The sequence below is a fragment of the Rousettus aegyptiacus genome, unplaced genomic scaffold, assembly GCF_014176215.1.
Source record: "Rousettus aegyptiacus isolate mRouAeg1 unplaced genomic scaffold, mRouAeg1.p scaffold_m13_p_13, whole genome shotgun sequence".
Classification (NCBI taxonomy): domain Eukaryota; kingdom Metazoa; phylum Chordata; class Mammalia; order Chiroptera; family Pteropodidae; genus Rousettus; species Rousettus aegyptiacus.
In genome coordinates, this window is record NW_023416288.1 from 29987675 (window position 1) to 30002152 (window position 14478).

At 35.1% G+C, this 14478-nt stretch overlaps 1 protein-coding gene across 9 annotated transcripts in view; it reads right to left on the reverse strand.

Annotated features, from left to right (window-relative positions):
• The window catches only part of TMEM196 (transmembrane protein 196), a 139395-nt gene that overhangs the window by 13020 nt on the left and 111897 nt on the right, over positions 1–14478 (reverse strand). The window lies entirely within an intron of this gene.

Sequence of the window (14478 nt, forward strand, 5' to 3'; positions counted from 1 at the left end):
AATTATTTCACATCCAAAGATAAGGGAATGCCTAGTTTTCAGCTTGTAGTTCACTCATGAAGCTTGCTCCAGGGAAGCTTGAAAATTTTACATTCCCAGTAAAAGTCAAAAAGGAAAGTATTTCATTCCAGAATAGGAAGGGATGAAATTCCAAATGCTAATAAAAATTTGTTTTCTTCAGGATTTATATAGGCCATTGTGGGATTTAAGCAAAACCTAAGATAGTTGTACCACCAGGCAAAATTATGAAGTAAATGTATTTAGCGTTTTGATCCTCCTATTTCATTTTACTGTTTTCCTTGTCTCTTTTTGCTTTCTCATGGAGAAAAGTGGTGTGATATGTTCATTCACACTAAGTGATTAGGAGTCAATGGGCTACACTACAGGTAGGGAACCCAGCACAAACGCGAAGATAAGGCAACTGAGAGGAAGACGTTTTTCTATAGAGACATTCTTTATACTGCTCAAACAATGTCAGGTAAAATGTGACCTTTGCATTCTACCAGAAACACTGTCCTTGCGGATGTGCTGGAAGAACACAGGGATGAGGCTTCAGTAATCCCATCCGTACAGGTAACGTTCCAAGGTCCCTGGTAGATGCATGAAACCACAGATAGTACCGAAACCTATATATTCCCTATATTTTTCCCTATACATATATATCTATATGTATACCTAAAACTGCATTTATAAATTAGGTGCAGTAAGAGATTAACAGTAAGTATAACACTGAATAATTATAATAATATACCGTAATAAAAGTTATACGAATGTGGTCTCTTTCTCTCAAAGTATCTTATTTTACTGTATTCACCTTTTCACTTAAAGGAAGCACTTTGCAGCTTCTTTTTTGGCATATCTGAATTGTCTTGTGCTCTGGGGCTGTTATTAAGTAAAATAAGGGTTACTTGAACAAAGCGCTTGAACACACAACAATCGATCTGACTTCATCACACTACTTAGAATGTGCAATTCAAAACTTATGAGATATTTGTTTCTGGAATTCTTCATTTAATATTTTCAGACCAGGGTCTTCTGAGGGTATCTGAAATAGCGGAAAGCAAAACTGCGGATAAGGGGGGAACAACTGTATTGATCACATCTAATTTCTCCTAAGTAAGCACATTGGTGACCTAATTGTTTTGCAAAAGTAGCTGCCTCAAAACATCTACCAATGACACACTATTAGACATTTTGGTTATCAGGAAATGGTAAATTTGGATAGAAATGTTGATGGCCATTTGAATGCACATTTGTATATACTTCTGGATGAAGTAAACCATCCAAATAAAATAAAATATTCATTAATATAAATAATAACCCACTAAGGACTTTCAGATCAGCAAAGCAAATTTTCAATGTGATTAAACTCATTTCTATATGATGTTTTTCTTTTTAAATTTTGCTATCTCAAGCCAGAACTAATAATATAAATGCTTTTAACTGAGTATTTCACACATGGATATATTTTTAAATGTACATATCACAATATTTTAAGGATTGTCTGAAATAAATAATATGATTGTGAGAAGCACCAATAAAATCTGATAAAAAATAATGGATTAGGTTAAGTTCCCCTTTGTAAGAGAACTTTCTGTAAAAGGGAGCAAAATAATTGTAAAGCAGACAATGATGCAGCAAGACCGTTAGGTCAGGGAACACAAGGATATGTAAGAATTAGGTATGTAATATAGATGATCTTTCAGATTAATGAGGAAAAGATCAGCATCATTTATTCAACAAATGGAATTGGTTAACCTTCCCTAATATCATATACTAAAATGTCTGTGAAGCAGGTTGACTATTTAAATGCATTAAAAAAAGTAATGTGAGATAATAAAGTTAAATATTTATATAATTTTAGAGAAGTGGGAAGGACTTTCTAAACATAGCAGCAAAGTCATAGACCAAAATGGAAAATACTTATAAATATTAATGAATAAAATTATAATTTTGATAGTCAAAAATACCATAACGTATAAAGGCAAACAATAAATTAGGATTATATTCAGAAAGCATATGATAGATAGAAAGGATTAATATACTATATAAATAGATCTAACAAAATAATTTTAATACCATAAAATTGTGAGAAGATAGAAACTCAGAACTTGATAAAATTGAATGCTTGCACAATTTTCAGAAACCTTTAAAAGCTGTTTCTGGGTCAGCATTCCTCACCCCTTCTGTGTCCTAGGTCTAGATGACCTTGTATTCGTATGCACTCTTTTTTTACTGATTGCATCTCACATCTTTCCCGGTAGTACTCAAGTCATTTCAGTTTGGACCAGTTCTGTACCTCATGGGGCTTCCAAGCTTCAGATCAGAGCCTTAGCATGCCCTTCCCCTTGCTTCCCTGACTAACTCATTACTCATCCTGAAAGTCCTTTCCTCCAGAACTCATTCTTGAAATAATTTGAAAATGGTCTAGTTTTGTGTTCCTTGGATCACTTTTCAAATTTATAAACATTGCCATTATTTATTCACAGCAAAGCCTGAGGGGAGCTCAGAAGAATAGGCAGAGTTCTCTACCTCAGCCACTTGGTTGGAACATCTATCTAGGTGGCAATAAAATCGGTTCTTTTTATTATTCCACTAAGGAAAAGGAAGTTCAGGTGCTTGGGAGGGGGACAGTAGAGTAGGAGGGGCATCAGACAATAACTTCCCACTCTCAGTCAGGCCTGGAGTATAAATACTTCCCAAAAGTTACTTTTGTCAGGGTATCCAAACTCCACATTCCTTAGAGGAAACCTGAGAAAAAATAGACCCGTGTAATCAGAAGTATATAAAAACGTAAAATTTCTGGCTAACTTTTAGCCATCACAGTTTACCGAGAAGATAAAATAAGCACAAAAAAAGCATATTTTATGCCACTGGCTATCTTTACTCCAAGTCATAGCACTGGATCGGATCTTAAAAAATGACTTAATTTAGCCCTCGCAGTGTTCACAGGAGAAACCAGAGGTCAAGACAGGTTTAGTGACTTGCTCAAGGTCACACATCAAGGTCACAAGTCACACAGAAAAGAAAAGGTTTTGTTACGTGCCTAAGTTAATTAATTCTAATAAGCTAATAGAAACTTTTCGAAATCATTTTTCGGTGCTAATGTAGTGTGCATTATACTAGCAAATCCAAGCACGAGTGTTCAATGGGCACCTGGTCATCTATAATTTCTCTCCTTTGCCCTTATTGTTATTTTCTGTTGTAATAAAAATAATTATGAGATTAGTCAATTGTATTACAGTCTAAAATTAAGTGTACATTATTATATACAAGGAATTCGTTATAACGTTTCAAGATATAGTTTATTTGTTCATAATTGCTTTATCCAGGATGCAAAACACTCACCCACAGTATGGAAATTATGAAACAAGTGAAAAAAAAATTGATTAAAAAGAAGTAAAACTGATGGATGGATATATGTGTGTGTGTATGTGTGTATACATCTCTTGAATTAATTCACAATTTTACAAGAGAAAATATCATTTGACTTCTGAGATGAGCTATTTAAATGCAGGGAGAGTTATTTGCTTTTCTTTATAAAATTATGTAAATGAAGTGATCTAAAAATAGGTCATTAAGTGCAACTATGTAATAAAACTAGTTAGTTCTCCAAGTGGAATTCATTTGATTCCAATTTAGGTTAAATTTAATATATAACTAAGGTTGTAAACTCACTGTAGGATGAAATGTAGCCCTTATGGATATAGCATTCTATATGTTGAGTTTTTTGAGTGAATTTTCTTAATAAAAAGTTCATGAAGACTTCTGCTTTTGCTTAGGATATAGAAAGACCAAACATGTTATTTCCACCTTAATAATAAGAAAAACTGGATAAACTACAGATCGGCAACTTTTCTAGAGTCCATTAGAGAGCAAAGATTCCAAGGCAGTGGAATAACTTCAATTCAAATAACTCCTCCCAAAAATTTACCACAAAAAATTTTATTTGGAGAATAACTCCTCCAAAAAAATTTTAAAAAGTCTGGATACTCAAACTAAGTCACCTGTTACAGAGATGGCAGGAGGCGATGGTAGTTGTCATACAAGTATATGTGTGTGTTGGGGGGCAAGATGCAAAGCCCTGCTCCTTCCTTAGGCCTTCTCTCCTATGAATCAAATGTGTTAAGCCCTTAGAAGAGGGCTAGGAAAACCTGTCATTTCCAGAGAATTTGCAAATATAAATTGCTACTGAAAATGGAGGAAAAGTAGAAGAAAAAATTCTTTATATAGGGGGAGGGGCGAAAGATCGTTTTGAGCCTAACATGCTAAGCCTATACAAAAGGGGAGTCACCACCCACTCACTGGGGGAGAGGTAGGAAGCTTCCGCACAAGACCAACCACAGATAAAAGGCCAAGCTTGGCTGTCTCTGGGAGCAGGGTATCGGATACCGAGAAAGCCCTGCCCCTGAGGCCCGATCATAGGGCCTTCCTAAACTGAGACTGGACTAGAACAGCAAAGAACTTTCTTCTCTCCCACCTGACCTTTACCATGAGACCAACAGGTAGGAGTAACAAGTAGCAGCAGTCTACACTGAGGGAGAGGCAAGAATGTGGAAGGAGACCTCCTCTGTGGCAGAGGTGAGCAGGGACAAAGGAAAGCTGAGTGTGAGGCACTGACACTGAAAACCGTTAAGGCAACCACAGTTTGCATAAGGGATTTGAAGACTGCGATGCACCGATGATAATCACCGAAACAGTGAAATCGACTCCTCACTATGATCCCGCCTTTTACACTAACAGCCTAAAAGAAGATATTTAGATAAAATACTTACAGGTTTCTGAAAAAAGGGCTTTTGATCCTTGAGCTGTACATCTAGCCACACTCTCACTCACACAAGAGATTATAAGGAAGGTACGCTCATTTGGGAAAAGCAATCTCGTAGGCTGAGTTATGGCTCTCCAAAGATGTACATGTCCCAATTTCCAGAATCCATAAACGTTACCTTATATGGCAAAAAAAGAAAAAAAAAAGAAAAAAAGAAGAAGTCCTTGCAGAAGTGACGAAATTAATAAACTGCTAATCTGCAGCTGAAGAGACTATTACGGGTTATACAGGCCATTCCTGTATGTAATCACAAAGGTCCTTTAAGAGAAGGAGGACAAGAAGGTCAAAAGAGACAGAAGGCTATGAAGACACAGAGACAGAGAGAAATATATTTGAAAAAGCTCCACTGCTGGCTTTGAAGACGAAGAGAGGCACGAGGCAACGCATGTAGATGGCCTTCGGAAAGCGGAAAGGATAAGACGGAGGGGCTCTCCACTGGAGCCTCCAGGAGGAATGCAGCCCTGCACATCCGTTTTAGACTTCTGGCCTCCACAACTGTGAGAGAGTACATTTCTGTTGGTTTAAGCCACAAGGTTTGTGGTAAATTTGTTCCAGGAGCAATAGGAAACTAACACAGACTGCCAAAAATTATTTCTCTAAAAGAATTACTAGAAGCTGTAAGGCAGCAAAAGTATTCTGCATTATACTGTAATTGTGGGTACATGATACTATGCATTTGTCAAAGCCCATAGAACTTTATAGCACAAAGAATAAACCTTAATGCATGCAAATTTAAAAAATGATTTAAGGAGTCAAGGGAATCCCAGGATAGAATACGGAATGTGACAAAATGATCTAAATGTATGAAATGGTTTCACTGAGGAGTAAGGAGAAAGATACTGACTTAAATAACTGTTGGAAATGAGGGGCATCTGTAAAACTGAAAGCAAAAGAAACTGTGGATAAGTACTATACTCTGACAAAGTTGTTTCCTACAAGGTTACTAGTTAACAATTCTGATACTATGATACATGTACACTGAAAATCGAACAAGGAAATTAAATGGATGGTGGACAGTGGGAACCAGATTTCCTACTATGTGAGTGAGAGTTTGTAGATAAACAAGAGCAACAAGCTAGAATGATCTGTATGGTAATGGATTAGAGGTGTAGAAGTCAGTATGAGCTAATTTTTAGCTTAATATTTATAAATATAGTTACTTATAGAAGTATTTCTAGATCTGCCCAACTTCATCTATAATGAGAGAAATGCAATTTCATATTGACTCAGATATTTTTTTCACCTATCAGATTGGCAGTTATTCTCAAATTTAGTAATAAGTTAAGATATAGGAAACCTGATTGTCATATATTGCTGTGGGAAGATGAATCAATACAACTTCTATTGAGAGTAATATAGCAATAATTTTCAAAATTATATATATGGTATATATTTATATTACATAGAATATATGTGTATCTCCTTTGCCTCAGCCATCCTGCATTTAAGAATTTACCCAACAGATATAGATGCAAGTGTGCCAATTGATCTGTGTCACACTATTTATTTTAGCATTCTTAGCAATGACACAAGAGGAGAAATCCCAAATGTCAATTAGTAGAGAATTAATTAAATTCAATGAACTTCTCTGCATCTGTTTAAAAAATGTGAGAAAGTTCTCTGTACATAGCTGTGTAAAGTTCTCCAACATATAGAGTTAAGTGAAACAGGCGAGCTGCATAATCATGTATGTAATAAACTACTTTTGAGTAAAAAGGGAAGGAATACATAATAATCTATATGTATGCTCTTACCTTTATAAAGTCACTCTGAAAAAACATATAAGAAATACATAGCCGTGATCACCTGGGTTGCGGAAGGGGACTAAATTTTCATTGAACACTTTCAGTTATTTATTTTTGAGCCACGTGCAGGTATTACTAGTCAAAAAGGTAAATAAGTAGAGTTCTATTTGCTCAAGGAAAAATTATTATTAAGATATGAGGAAACAATAGTTCATCAAGATTCATCCTTACTAGCGAATGACTCCCAGCCTTGTGCACAGGCAGGCAAAGTGGCCCTTGACTCCCAAATGTGAGCTGCTATCCTTCTGTACACATTCTAAAAACATAGAGATTGGTGAAAGACTCAAAGTTCCATGGTCCTTGTGGGTATCTGGAAAAAAAAAAAAAAACCTAATAAAAACTCCCCAATCTACATGTTTTCAGAATGTATATTTGGAAAGGAGAATGGGAGGCTGTGTTTTGGAGCTTGCTAGTGTTTCTTTAATCCCAACACTTAAGGCCATTATATTGTCCGCTTTTACACAAGGCTGATTTTGCATGTTGAATTGAATTGAATTTGGAACCTGCTATGATCAGAGCTTTGAGCCACACATCCAAAAGTGCCACAGTGTAGTTTACAAGAATTGAGGTCAGTCTTTCTGAAATAAATGGAGCCTGTCATGGATAACTGAGATCGAAGGCTGAATATGGTTTTATTCTCAGTTAAATATAACAAATCATAAACCACTACATATTAGAGTAGATGTGCCTTCATTTTCAACGACCACTGTATTTTATCTTTAGTTAGAAAAAATTTTGTTGCTTTACACATTAATGATAGTAGCTGAAATACAGCTTTCATTGTGCAAAGCATTTTGATAGTCTCTCAACCCTCTAGAAAAAATGGATTGAAAGGTGAACTTTGATCCATGATGAGCAAGTCAATGAAGAAAATAAATTATAAAGCAAAGAAGCAGTTTTGAACTTCATATTATACAAATGGAATTGAATGTATTACTTCATTTGCCATTGCTGGTACTACTAGGAGGGGAGCTCATCTATTTTTATGTCCAACTTTGTCCATAGCACCTCAGGAAATCTTTATTGTCGAAATAGTTTCTAGATGACATAATGGAATTTCAAACTGAATGAATGAATTAGTAGATGGATGGATGAAAGTGTTTACATTATGCATGGGGAGGGGCAAAAATTAACCAAATTTAGCCAATTTTAAGACACAACTGGGTGTATTAGTCTTTTTACTGAATAAAATCCAATTAACTTTTTTTCTTCTGTAACACTCATGATTGATCAGATTAGCTTAATTCTCTTCTCCACGGTAGCATTTAAAAATAATTTGAAAGGTGCTGACCTTTTAAATGTCACAATTATAGCTTTGTGAGTTTCAAAGTTTCCTTCTCAAACTTCAGACAGATGCTCTTGATACGTTAGTATAAATAGACTTTTCTACACAAAAATCACTGAAAAAGATATTACCTTGGCACTGAATGATAATTGCTAGAAGATTCTTTTTAAAGGTGAGAAGTCACTTCCCAAACTAGATAAGATTTGTGGTCTTCTTAAAAAAGTTTTTATTAAACATTTTTATTGAGGTAAAATGGGCTTATAACATTCTGTTAGCTTGTATTCTTAATTATGTGAGACAGAAAATGATTTGGGACAGAAATCTATGAGTATATATCCCAGCTATTGGTTCATTTTCTATCAAAACACCAGGCTTGGCTTCAGAATAGAGACAGAATAGCTTTTTCCCCCTTGGTGAAACTGGAGGCTGGTCAGTGTCTTGGCTCTCTCCTCTGTATGCTATTACTGACTGTTGGCCGGTCTGTTCTGCAATGAACTGTTATGAGTGACTATAGTTCAATATTTCCTTTCATAACCCTTTAACCTTCATGCACACACTTCCCCATTCAGAAATTTGCTCCTGGAAGAATTCCAGATACTTTCCATTTAGTCAAGATCAAATCATGTGAAAACAATCCAAAAAAATATATCACGAAAAGCTTCAGGACATTAAAATATCAGAATACAATTTTTTAAAGCATAGAGTTAATTGCTTTGTTACTTTAAAGTTCTTTTATGCCATTGGGTATTATATCTGGCAAACCAAGCCCGTCTAAAGCAGAAATTCTAAAGGAAGGAGATGAGTATCTCATTTTTCTGATTACATACTATGGCCTGTCCTGAAAGAGTTGTGACTAAATGTTGGTATTTACTATCTTTTTGTGTTCCTTCTGGAGAAAAAGAGAATTCTATGGTAGACACAGTAGGGTCCCTAAAAACAACACTATCAAACCTAAGGGCTTATGTCACAATTATAATACTCCTGAATTTATGTACTCTACTTGAAATCCTTTGTTAAGATCTCACTCAAAGTGAAGCAATCATTCCTTATTTGAGAACATATATTTTACTCAATAGTTCCATTTGAATATGTATCCATCCAGTTTCAAGTAATAAGATTTCCCTCAACACTCTTGAGCTTTAGGTAGTGTACAACAGTTGCTCATTCTACCTCCTTTTTTCTTCTCCAAGGATAGTCTTTGAGAATATGCATTTGGCAGTCTTAATAGTTGGACTCACTTTAGCCCAAATGACCTGAGTTACGAAGCATTGACAAAATGTTTTTCAAAGAATGACACCCATAAACCATTTTAATCAGAATGACATGGAATCACTTGTCATAAATGCAGAGTAATGGGCTCCCAATAAATCATATTTGGTGAAGTGGGATCTAAGAATTCACATCTTGGATAAATTTCAAAATAATTGTTATGTTCCTTAAAGTTTGAGAAGCTCAGCTGTAGAATCACAGGACTGATTTAATTCTCTTTAGTTTGGCTTAGATGAGCTGACCCTACCAGGAGCTGACCGGAGGTGGGACCTCCCATGAGAGCCCTGGAGGGAGCAGCAATGGGCATCTAACATTAGATCCTGAAGACTAGGCTTAAATGATGAACCAAACTACTTCTCTTTCCTGAGGGGTTTAAACTTTCATAAAGAGCATTTATTTCTCCATTCCTAGATGTCAAGCTAGTTGTCAGAAGCACTCTACCAGAAGAAGAAAGTTGATGCTAGTTTTTCTGGGTCCTATTGTAAACATTTTATGCCTTTGAATGGCGAGTTTTGAGTAGTTTATCTTTGACAGGTTTACTTCCCCCATCAAACTGGTGGTGTATTTGGTGGGCTTTTAAGGTCTTTTAAGCTTAATTTTTTTTTCTCTCTGTTTCCCATGATGACAAATCATTTTTGGTGCTCAGGACACCAAGACTGAAGTGAAGGCGGGGCTATCAGTATTCCACATAGATCCTCTAAGGAATGAGAGAATTGCTTCTCTAAAGGGCATTAACAAAAGGAAAGTTTTCTTGCCCAACTTTTTCCTCTTCACCTCCTTCTCTTTCTGCCTCCCTCTCTCTTTTGAGAGTCTTCGTCATTTGATTAAAGTCTTGCAAAATAAACAGAGAAAATTTTTATTCCACTCTATGGTTCAGCACTAGATTTTATATTTTGGATCAGGTAGAAAATTATAGTTTTCTTCTTGAATATATTTATGCCAGAGCCTGTCAGTATACATAATGGGACTGTGAAAACCAAAAAGTTGGAAAGAGTAAAGTAGAATAAGGTGTTTCCAAACTCCATGGATAACCAATAAGTTGTAGAGCACTATTTTGTAATTCACTTGAAATTTTCTGAGAGTGAAATGTCCTTTCTCTCCACATACCTATTTAGTTAACTTCAAACTGGTTTTAAACATACATTGCATTTTTCCTCTGTACTTGGTTCAGTTAGATTGTTAGAGAGCCCTACAACCCTGACAAGGTAAATAGAAAGACTTGTAAGTCAATTCCCAAAAAAGGTTATTGGAAAATTTATAAATTTGAAAACTGATTATAAATTTCCCATTGCCTTAAAAAATTAAAATAAGATCATACAAGAACATCAATCAGGCTATTCAAACTAACAGATTCTGGGAAATGAATCTGGAGAGTGAGGTTTTTGAGGACTAAATTTTAGAAGGAATCATCGTAATTGAAGTAAATAATGGCGCAGAAGATTTATAAACTTAAGCTAATAAAAGATCCAAGGAAGATGCTGAGATTCTGAATTGTTTCAGAATAGCTCTGAATGGTGGTTTCTGAGCCTCATTGATTTGTGTTATTAATGTGATAGCTTTCAGCTCTCTAGATAAAGAAGACCATCATAAAGTAATTTGGAACCTTTCTTCCAGACCGCCACAGATGCATTTCTTCATTACTCAGCAACTTTATTATGCCAGTGTAGTCGCCCAAACACTTACATGTATTTGTAGTATTATAATACTATAGTAATTAAAAAACAACTTATGCTCTCAACAGAACCAGACAATACATGCTGGCACTTAAAGAAGTAAAAATATTAAGTATGACAGACTTTTTATTTCCTGGAGTTGAGGTGCGCTTTTACTGAAAAACCCACAAAGGTTGCAGGAAGAAAAAATAATATGGCAAAAAGAAAGAATTTGGGAGCATAAAAATACACTTTGGATATGGTCTTTGAAGAAAATATTAAACATTGCAATTTCCATCCATATCTTTCAGCTCAAAGATTATTGCCTTACTGGAATACACTTTACAAGATGCCTTAGCAAATGGACTTTTACCTTCATCATTCAATTCCTTTATTTTGATTCCTGTTAAAGGACCCCAAATGGAAACACTTTCTGTTGGGATCAATTTTCAATTTTCCATAGTTCACTTTTTCAAAAGTTTGCAACACTTACTATTTGATTTCTTCCTCTTAAGTATTTCTGGGAAGGCTGAAAAAATAAACCTCTTTAATATTTCCATTTTGTGGATATAGGAATTAAGATGCCAAAAAAAAAAAAAAATTACTCAGCAAGTCAGTGGCAGAAGTTCAATGAGAACTGAAGATTGGGATTCCCAAATCATTGCTTATTGTGTACTACACCCTGTTTCACAATACTATACTTATATGAAACACATCTTGCCAAAAAAAAAAAAAAATTCTTTTGGATTACACAAGTCATAAAATGTTCTCAATGAAAAGCTTTGAGAAAAATCTCTCTGGTGGGAAGAACAGCTATACCAGTATGCCTTTCACCTAGTGTTAATTTTCTCCTTGAAATTCTATTCTCTTTTTTCCACATAGTCACTCTCATACCTAGCCTCAGGTTCCTGGCTGTTTCTCTAGCCCAGTTGTGAATAAAATCTAAGAGAAAATAAACCCCTTTCAATTTATCCTCTCAACACAACTAAAATGAGCTGATATTTTTGAAGGAACTTGATAAGAAAACAAAGGGATACAACAGCAAAATTAACAAAGAAATTGTAAGATGCGTGGCAGTGGTCCCCTTTCGAGTCCATCCCTCATCTAATATGCAGGCTGCGTTCCATCCCACATCCTGTCTGAAGGACCTAGTACTGACAATTCCAAGAGGATATCAAACTTTACGAGACATAGGGCCAGAGGCCATTTCCATGGTCATCTGCTTCCAATTGAAATCATCCTTTGGAGTATTCTGTGAGTTGGTTTAATAAAAATGGTAACCCTTTTGTATTTCATTCTTATTTCTATCCAGATTTCTAAAAATAAAATACTGCAAATATCTTTATTTTTATTTATTTTAAAGTGCTAAGACCATAAAAATAACTGTCCATTGAGATTATATCATTGCTGAAAGATAAGCTATATAAACAGGTATGTTTTGTGCTTTAAGACATACAAATTCATAGGATGAAGCTAGTACTCCGAACAATTCTGTTCTTTGGCCTACTTGGGAAATAGGGGTAGTCTAAAACGTTGTCTATTATTTTTGAATTTAAATTTTAGAACCAAGAATAATGCATATATGTTACACAGAGGGAGATTTCCACTTGTGACCAGGAAAATTTTTCTAGTGAATAGATCTGTCCACAAAGAAATGTGAGCTTCCTCATAATATTAATGAGGCCCCTTTGGAAATGTTTCAGAGTGACTGAATGACTACCTTGTGGGGTGTCAGGGACAGGTTGGTACAATTCTGATAAGGGTTAGAAATATACTGACATTTTAGCTGAGGGTGATTTACTGCAAGGCTAGATGATCAATTTTCAAATAATTTGAGTTCAGTGACAAACATGTTGCACTATGCAATCTATTTCTAATGAAACAGAAAACATTTTAGGCTCCTTAGTATCAGGAGCCTAAATTAGTCAGGACAATGTATAAATGTATGGACCTACTGGTTAATTGAGGCTGCTGAATATAGAATAGCAGCTAACAGTTTACTGTAACTGCAGAAACAGCCTTACTATTTTTATCCTTCTTTTTATTTAAGGTAAATAATAGATGACTTGTTATGGTTCCTAGTATATAAAATTATAATTGGCCTTCATATATGGATTTTGTATTTAGGCAACTTTCCAAAAGATTAATTAATTCACATTTTGTAGAGCACACTGTCAGTTAGAGGAGCTAAAGAGGGACTTGACTGCCTTGTTCAGAACCTCAGCAGGAAAGGACTAGGGTTAGAATTCAGAGGGTTTCTTCATTCCTGGCTTCTCTCCTTACTTCTCTCTTTGGAACTAGAGATATCATTAAACATCCTTCTCATGATTGGCAAGGTTTGTTGCTGTGACGATTTTACCTTCTTAGCTTGTACTTCTTTTGAGTTAGGTGAAATTAGATGAATAGTAATTATAACAATAATAAATATTTAGGTGTAGGGAAGAGAAATGTAGTATAATAGCCATAGTAATAAAAAGAATGGGCTCACATTTATTGAGCACTTGCTAGAGACTAGGCTCTAGGCTAAACATTTTACATACATCATCTAATTTAACCTTCATATTCAATTGAGAATACTGATCCCGAGACCAACTCTTTGCATCACACGGCCGGTCAGTGGTAGATCTAGTATTCAAACATCAGCCTTTCTAACCCTAGAGGCTGAACTAAATTAGGATTTTCCAACTGTGATTTTATCCCAGTTCTCTCAGCATTCACTGCAGTTATATTTCCATTTTCTCTCTGTTTTAGAGGAAGCTCCTGAGGCAAAGATCAAAATAAGCCTTAAGGTTTCTCTTGTGACCAGAAAATATTTTAGTGGTGTGGTAATAGAAATCAAAGGCAGCTTGTCATTTAATGAAGATCAGATCTTGGGTGGTGATGATGCAATGGGAAGGGGGTGGAATACATTTGGGTCCTCAATGTAATTACTAAATTGCAAAAAGAAAGCTTTTCCCTCTAAAAGCTAATGGATTCTAGTTTCTAACAAAGTATTTTCCTACCACTTGGTGGCACTCGCTACCAATTAATTTACGGGACTTTTTTTTTTTTTTTTTTTTTTTAATACTGGTCTTTACCTTTAGCTGGGAGTAATTTTTAAAAAAGATTTCTCTCTTCAATAAATTAACCTTTTCATGTAATACGTTTACTTTTACTAGTTCTTCTCACATGTATATTGATGATGATGATGATGATGATGATGATGATAATGATGATAATGATGTCATCTTGAACATTATTCAGGTAATGCCCTTTTGCCTCACCTAAGTTAGCATCCTTTGATTTCCTTTTAGAAGAAAAACCATATCTAATTACAATAGGAAAGTTTCCTCCATTCAACCTTATAGCTGTACGGGTATTCATTGTGTGACTGACCAAAATTCAGTGATGGCAGAGCTTGTTAAGAATGGACAGGAGGGCTTATCAAACCATAAATAGAAAGGAACTTAAAATCATTGATTATTAACTTACTAATATTAGTTTATAATTATCAAGGAACTTCAAGCATGTTGTCTCAATCAACAAAACTAGTCAATTTAATAGAGAAAAAACTGAAATTCAGAGAAATATAAGTGATCTTGTCCAAGATATACTTGAATGATGTATATAGTTAATAAATGGCAAAATCAGGATTTAAAT